This window comes from Camelina sativa, chromosome 9 (genome assembly GCF_000633955.1).
Source record: "Camelina sativa cultivar DH55 chromosome 9, Cs, whole genome shotgun sequence".
NCBI classification, from domain to species: domain Eukaryota; kingdom Viridiplantae; phylum Streptophyta; class Magnoliopsida; order Brassicales; family Brassicaceae; genus Camelina; species Camelina sativa.
The window spans coordinates 20,801,592-20,809,056 of record NC_025693.1 but is presented as its reverse complement, the minus strand read 5'-3'; positions in this window follow the sequence as shown (position 1 = coordinate 20,809,056).

The following is a 7,465-nucleotide window of genomic DNA, read 5'->3' as shown; positions in this document are numbered from 1 at the left end:
CGTTACTCACACCGACTAATTACACAGTTTGGTCGATGAGGATGAAGATCATACTTCGAGTCAGCGAGGTATGGGATGTTATTGAACCTGGATCCAAAGATGAATAGAAGAACGATATTGCGACTGCACTTCTGTTTCAGTCTGTTCCAGAGTCACTTATCTTGCAAATAGGAGAGCAAGATTCAGCCAAATCTCTTTGGGGAGCCATCCGATCACGTCACCAAGGAGCGGAGCGTGTTAAGGAGGCTAGACTTCAAACTCTGTTAGCTGAACTAGAACGTTTGAAGATGAATGATTCAGATACCGTAGATGATTTTGCAGGCAAGATCTCAGGCCTTGCATCGCAGTCAGCATCATTGGGAGAGACCATTCATGAATCGAAACTTGTAAAGAAGTTTCTCACAGGACATGCCTAGAGCAAAGTTTATCTATATGGTAGCTTCTCTAGAACAAGTCCTTGACTTAAACACCACGACGTTTGTGGATATTGTGGGAAGACTAAAAGCTTATGAGGAGCGAATTGGTGAAGTGAGTCCGATCGAAGATCAAGGGAAGTTGATGTTCACTAATACCTCTAACAATCGCGGAGGATATGGAGGTTTTAGAGGAGGATCAAGAGGTAGAGGCAGCTACGGTAGAGGAAGGTACGATAGAGGCAGAGGTGGTTTCGGTAGAGGCAGAGGTCGAGGGAGATTCAATGGCCAAAACCAAGGAGGAGAAACCACAGAAGACAACCAAAACAAACCGAAGAAAGACTTGTCTAAAGTGATATGTTGGAGATGCGACAAACCTGGACATTATGCGACGACTTGCACTAACAAGCCGGTACAGAATCATAATCAAGAGTCGAGCCTGAATGAGACACAAGAAGCAGATGGACTTTATATGCATGAAGTTGTGTTCCTTAACGAAGACAAGGTGATTCCGGAAAATTACGATATCAACAAAGGCAATGCAAGTGTATGGTATCTAGATAATGGAGCGAGTAATCACATGTCAGGGAACAGAGAATTCTTTTGCAGTTTGGACGAAAGAATTAAGGGGAAAGTAAGGTTTGGTGATGGCTCATATGTTGACATTGTTGGGAAAGGAACTATTAATTTTGTTTGCAAGACAGGCGAGATAAGAGCCCTAAAAGAAATCTACTACATACCCGAACTGAAGCACAACATATTGAGTTTAGGACAAGCTACAGAAGGAGGGTGTGAGGTGAATATGAAAAAGGATTTTCTGACACTTCTAGACCCATGTGGAAGGCTGCTTGTGCGAGTTATCAGGTCACCAAACCGTTTGTATAAAACTCCGATGGAGATTAGCTTACCAATGTGTCTGCAGATCGACAATGGTGAAGCTACATGGCGTTGGCATGCTTGGCTGGGGCATGTAAATTTCGCAGTTATGAAGAATATGGTTCAACAGAACATGGTTGAAGGAATGCTACACATGATTCATGAGAAGGATGTGTGTGATGTGTGTCTAATAGGGAAACAAACAAGAGGTTCTTTCCCAAGTAAAACCAGTTTTCGTGCATCTCAACCTTTGGAGTTAGTTCACGGAGACTTGTGTGGTCCTATCTCACCACAAACACCAGCCAACAACCGCTATGTTTTTGTGCTTATTGATGATTTCTCTAGGTACATGTGGACGATGCTGCTGAGGGAAAAGAGCGAAGCCTTTGAACGTTTTAAACGGTTTAAAGACTTTGTTCAAAAACATAGTGGGTTGGCTATTAAGACCTTTCGAACCGATAGAGGAGGAGAGTTCACTTCATGTGAGTTCAATCGGTTCTCCAAGGAGAATGGTATCACTAGACACTTGACTGCACCGTATACACCACAGCAAAACGGTGTAGTAGAGAGAAGAAACCATACCTTGATGGAGATGACAAGAAGCTTGATGAAGGGAATGTTGATTCCAGATAATATGTGGGGAGAAGCTGTTCACCACTCAACGTATCTCATCAATCGAGTTCCCACAAAAGCTTTGAGTGGTCAGACTCCATATGAGTGTTTCATGTCCAAGAAACCGAACATTGAACACTTAAGAGTATTCGGTTGTGTTGCGTATGCGAAGGTCAATGGACCACAGTTGAAAAAGCTGGATGATAGATCAAGGAAAGTGATCAATCTCGGCACATAACCTGGCTCTAAGGCGTATAGACTCTATGATCCGATTGCTAAGAAGGTAATGGTTAGTAGAGATGTGATTTTTGATGAAAATAAGGCTTGGGACTGGTCATCTGCGACAGTGGAGTCAGAAGGTGAACCAGGAGCATTTAAACTCTTCAAAGAAGGTTTTATAGAAGATGGTGGTGGACATGACAATGGTCAAGAAAACGACCAGCAAAATGCAGACCAATATGCTAATCATGGTAATCAAGAGGAAGAAGAAGACAATGAGGAAGATGCGATTGTCGAGAATCAAGTTCAACCACAAGCTGCAGTAGTTCAACCACAAGCTGCAGTAGTACAACCACAAGTTGCAGTAGTACAACCCTTGGTGACCAGGTCTGGTCGTGTGGTAACAAAACCACGCCATCTCAATGATTATGTCTTGTTCGCAGAAGCAGAGAGTTGCAGGCTGTTCTTAACAATCGATGGAGAACCAGAGAACTATCTTGAAGCTGGAAAGATAAAAGAGTGGGTCGATGCTATGAGAATTGAACTAGATTCGATTATTAAGAATAATACTTGGGAGCTTGTGGATAAACCGGTTGGTGTCAAACCTATAGGAGTTAGGTGGGTTTACAAACTCAAGAGGAAGGCTGATGGTTCGGTGAATAAATATAAAGCGAGGTTAGTTGCAAAAGGGTATGTGCAGCAACAAGGTATTGATTTCGATGAGGTCTTTGCTCCAGTGGCAAGAATCGAGACTATACGGCTTCTGATAGCACTCGTGGCAACACGAGGTTGGGAGATTCATCATTTAGACGTGAAGACAGCTTTTCTCAATGGTGAACTAAAAGAATTGGTCTATGTTACTCAACCTGAGGGGTTCGAGAAGAAGGGAGAAGAGGATCGAGTATACAAGCTTCATAAAGCTTTGTACGGACTGCGTCAAGCACCAAGAGCTTGGAATTTGAAACTTGATCAAGTTCTTAAGGAGATGAACTTCAAGAATTGTGTGAAGGAACCAACAGTCTATCGCAAGAAAGAGGATAAGGAGTTTCTGATTGTGGCTATCTATGTTGATGATCTGTTTGTGACAGGGACGTCACTCAGTATCAATAAACGTTTCAAGGAAGACATGTCAAGGAGGTTTGAAATGTCGGATTTGGGAAAACTAACTTATTATCTTGGCATATAAGTTTTCCAAGGAGAGGATGGAATAAGAATCAAGCAAGAAGCATACGCTCAAGGGATTCTTATTGATGCAGGGATGGGTTCCTGCAATTCAACTCATGAACCGATGGAGCCGGGACTGAGTTTGTCGAAGGCACAGAAAGAAACAGAGATTGATGCGACTAGGTACAGACCATTGGATGTTTGCGATATCTTCTTCACACAAGACCGGATTTGTCCTTTGCAGTTGGGGTGCTTAGTTGCTATATGCAGAGTCCGAAAGTGTCACATGGGCAAGCAATCAAGCATGTTCTAAGGTATTTGAAAGGAACTATGAGCTACGGGTTGTTCTTTAAGAGGGATGGATCAAGGAAGGTCACAGGGTACAGTGACAGTAGTCACAACATTGACATTGACGATGGGAGGAGCACCACGGGTCATGTCTTTTACTATGGTTCATCGCCTATCACTTGGACAACACAGAAACAGCCGACTGTTGCGTTGTCATCATGCGAGGCAGAGTTCATGGCTGCTACAGAGGCTGCAAAACAAGCAATATGGCTTAAGGAGTTGTTGAGTGAGATACTAAGCGTGAAAGGAGAGAAGATCCTGCTTAGAATCGATAATGAATCAGCCATAGCTCTAACCAAGAACCCAGTCTTTCACGGGAAAACAAAACACATGCTTGCCAAATATCATTTCATTCGGGAGTGTGTAGAGAATGATCAAATCGAAGTTGATCATGTGCCAGGAGAAGAACAGAAGGCCGACATTCTTACAAAGCCTCTAGGACGGGTTAAGTTCAAGGAAATGAGGAGTTTACTTGGAGTTGAAGAGATCAAGCTTCCCAAAGTTCATGTTGGAATTAAGGGGGAGAATGTTGGATAATTCCAACTTGAAGAACAAGCTATCTCCTAGGAAGTTGCCTTAAGAGATAGAATAGGAAAAGGAAAAGTTCCTAAAGTCTTAAGTTGTAATATGTTAATCCTAATAGGTTTAGGAAAAGATGAAACATATAAATATATGAGTCTATGGAGAGGTGTTCCATGAGACTAGAGAGACTTGAGAGATTTAGTTTTTGAGAAGTTTTCTAAATCATTAAGAGAGGTGTTCTTATATTCTTCAAGTCTTTGATCTTATATATCTCATGTACGGACAACGACCTCACTTTTCAAACTCATCTTAAAAAAAAAATAAGATTAAGAAAATTTTGTGATGCGATTAATTTCTTAATTATCTGTATCATCTTGCATTATTTTTTTTTTGAACATATACAATAATCAATATTTTTATAATAACCAGAAGAAGAGGTAAGCATGGCAAGTGTGAGTGTATCGGGAAGCTGTGACGACTAATCTTCCCTTGCTCCTTTTTTTTAAGCTTTTCTAAATTCTCTCTATCTTATATCAATATTTAGTTTCTTTTTAAATAATAACATTTCACGACATCAACCTTCTCTGTTACACCATGGGCAAAACTAAATTATAATAACAACATTTTTAATATACTTTATTTTATTTATATCTTATATGGTGTATAGTTTGCTTTTTTTTAAAAAAATCACATTGTTACAAAATATATTTCTTCGAAATTTTTAGTTTTAACATATAATATATTTCTTAATGAAAGCATATACCATATAACTTAAAAAAATACTAATAAAACCAATTAAAACAAAAAAAGTTTTCATACTTTTAAAGTAAACATTAAAACCAAGTTCATTTATGAAAGACTAATTTTAAAATATAGAATATGTACTAATAATTTTTTAAAAATACATTGTATACAATAATCATATATATTGTATTAAAAACAAAACTCAGATAAAAATAAAACTACTGATCAAACCAATTAAAACAAAAAAGTTTTCATACTTTTAATGTAAAATTAAAACCAAGCTAATTTATAATAAAATAATTTAAAAATATAGAATATATACTACTATATTTAAAAATTCACATTGTATTCAATAATCATATATATTATATTAAAGACAAAACTCAGATAAAATTAAATTGTATTTAATATTACATAAGTTACCATTTGACTATTTTTAAAACATATGTACTAAAAGAAAAGAAAAATAGCATAATGGTATCATAACATAACCTTTAGTTTTAACATATAATCTATTTCCTAATGGAAGAAACATATACAATATAATCTAAAAATAAAACTACTGATCAAACCAATTAAAACAAAAAAAAAATGTTTTTATACTTTTAAAATAAAAATTGAAGCCAAATTAATTTATGACAGACTAATTTAAAAATATAAAATATGTTCTAATATATTTAAAAAATCACGTTGTATCCAATAATCATATATATTATATTAAAGACAAAACTCAGATAAAATTAAATTATATCTAATATTCTATAAGTTACAGTTTGACTGTTTTTAAAACGTCTGTACTAAAAGAAAGTTAAAATAACATAATTGATTAATCACCCCATGAAATAATAGAAAACAATAGTTTCACAAAATAATTTAATCGTAATTATAGTATTTATTTTAAAATGATTAGAAAATAGAGATAATATATCGAATCTAAAAAACATTAAATTTGACACACTTTTCTTTTCATAAATTTTATTCAAAATTTAATGCGAGATATAGTATAAGATATTTCATAAATTTTTATGACATGAGCCATATTTTAATATGCATTATTCCAATTTTTTTATGTTAAGGGTGATTACAAGATTAGAGAGTAAACATTGGAGCATATGATAAATCCTTGGTGATTCTTCTGTTACCTTGTAAAACATATTGTCTAGATTCATAATTTCATTACTATAGTACAAAATTCAGGTTTTAGAAGTTTAGTTTATTGATTGGATGAATTTGAGCCGGTCTGATTCTTTTCTCGCAAATATCTTATTTTAAAATCATCAAAATCTGATGGAAAATTCAACATATATATATTATAAGTTTAAATATAGTTAATTAAAAAAAACATTTAGATGTAAGTTAAAATAATTTTGAAATGTAGTTATGTCAGAAAGATAATTGGAATGTATCTATTGTTGATATCAATTTTTCTAATTGTGTCTTCCCTTCCATCTACACTAATTGACATGTTGGAGAGTTCATTTTTTGACAATTAAAAGAACATAATGAATAAGAATAGAGACAAGGACTGAAAAATAACCCATCATCATAGAAGTATAACACATTTTAAGCATTCATATAGAGTCTCTAATTCACAAGATATTTGTTAGGAGGCACCGAAGAAAATCAAACCGTAGCAACATATTGTGGAGTCGAAAAGAAAATCAAATATTAAGATTGAGTTAAAAAAATATAAAGTTGTAAAACCACTCGCGAAAAGATAAATATTTATCAATTATTTTTCTTTAATGAATGTGAAAGAGATGTTCTTTTTCTTTACGATTGAGACTAAAACATAAATTTTTTAATTTATTTTCATGGTTACTGAGTTTCGCTAATAATTTTGTGATTATAGAGATCTAGCATTTCATATAAGTCTTGATCACATCCATATATTACAGTTTTGGAAAAGATGTAGGGAAATATAAGATTTATCTGGTAATATTTGTAAACAATTTTCAATACTCAAGTTTCGTTTCGAATATCTGATATATGATCTATACACAAACCTCATGTATGCTAAGACTATCTCCAATATATTTTACTATAAAATAGAGCATAGTTTTTTCAATGTATCTTTTATACTAAAAAATGGAGTGTAAAAAAATTAAAGCTGCATACAGAGTAATCCCATCATTTACTCTATTTTAGAATAAGATATATAGTAGGGTTAGAGCAAATGTTACGCTATAACAGAGTATTGACTTTAAAATAGAATGGTGTTGGAGATGCTCTAAGAATCTAACAATTTATCACAAATTAATAAAATTCAAAACAACAAAACTTTGAAGGATTTAATTACTTCAATCAAAAAAGTTTCCTATATGTTTTGTTTATTTTATTTTGCATCCAAACATTAAGAACCATATATAAAGGAACAAATATTAAACAATTTTTTTTTAAATCATATAAAAAACATAAATTTCAAAAAATATATTTATAAATCTAAAATATATCATAATTAATAAAAATAAGATTAGATATATCTCGCGCATCGCGCGAGCCTATTTCTAGTAGTCTATGTATAAAGCTTCCACTTCCTCTCTAATGGTGGAACCAAAACCATAGAT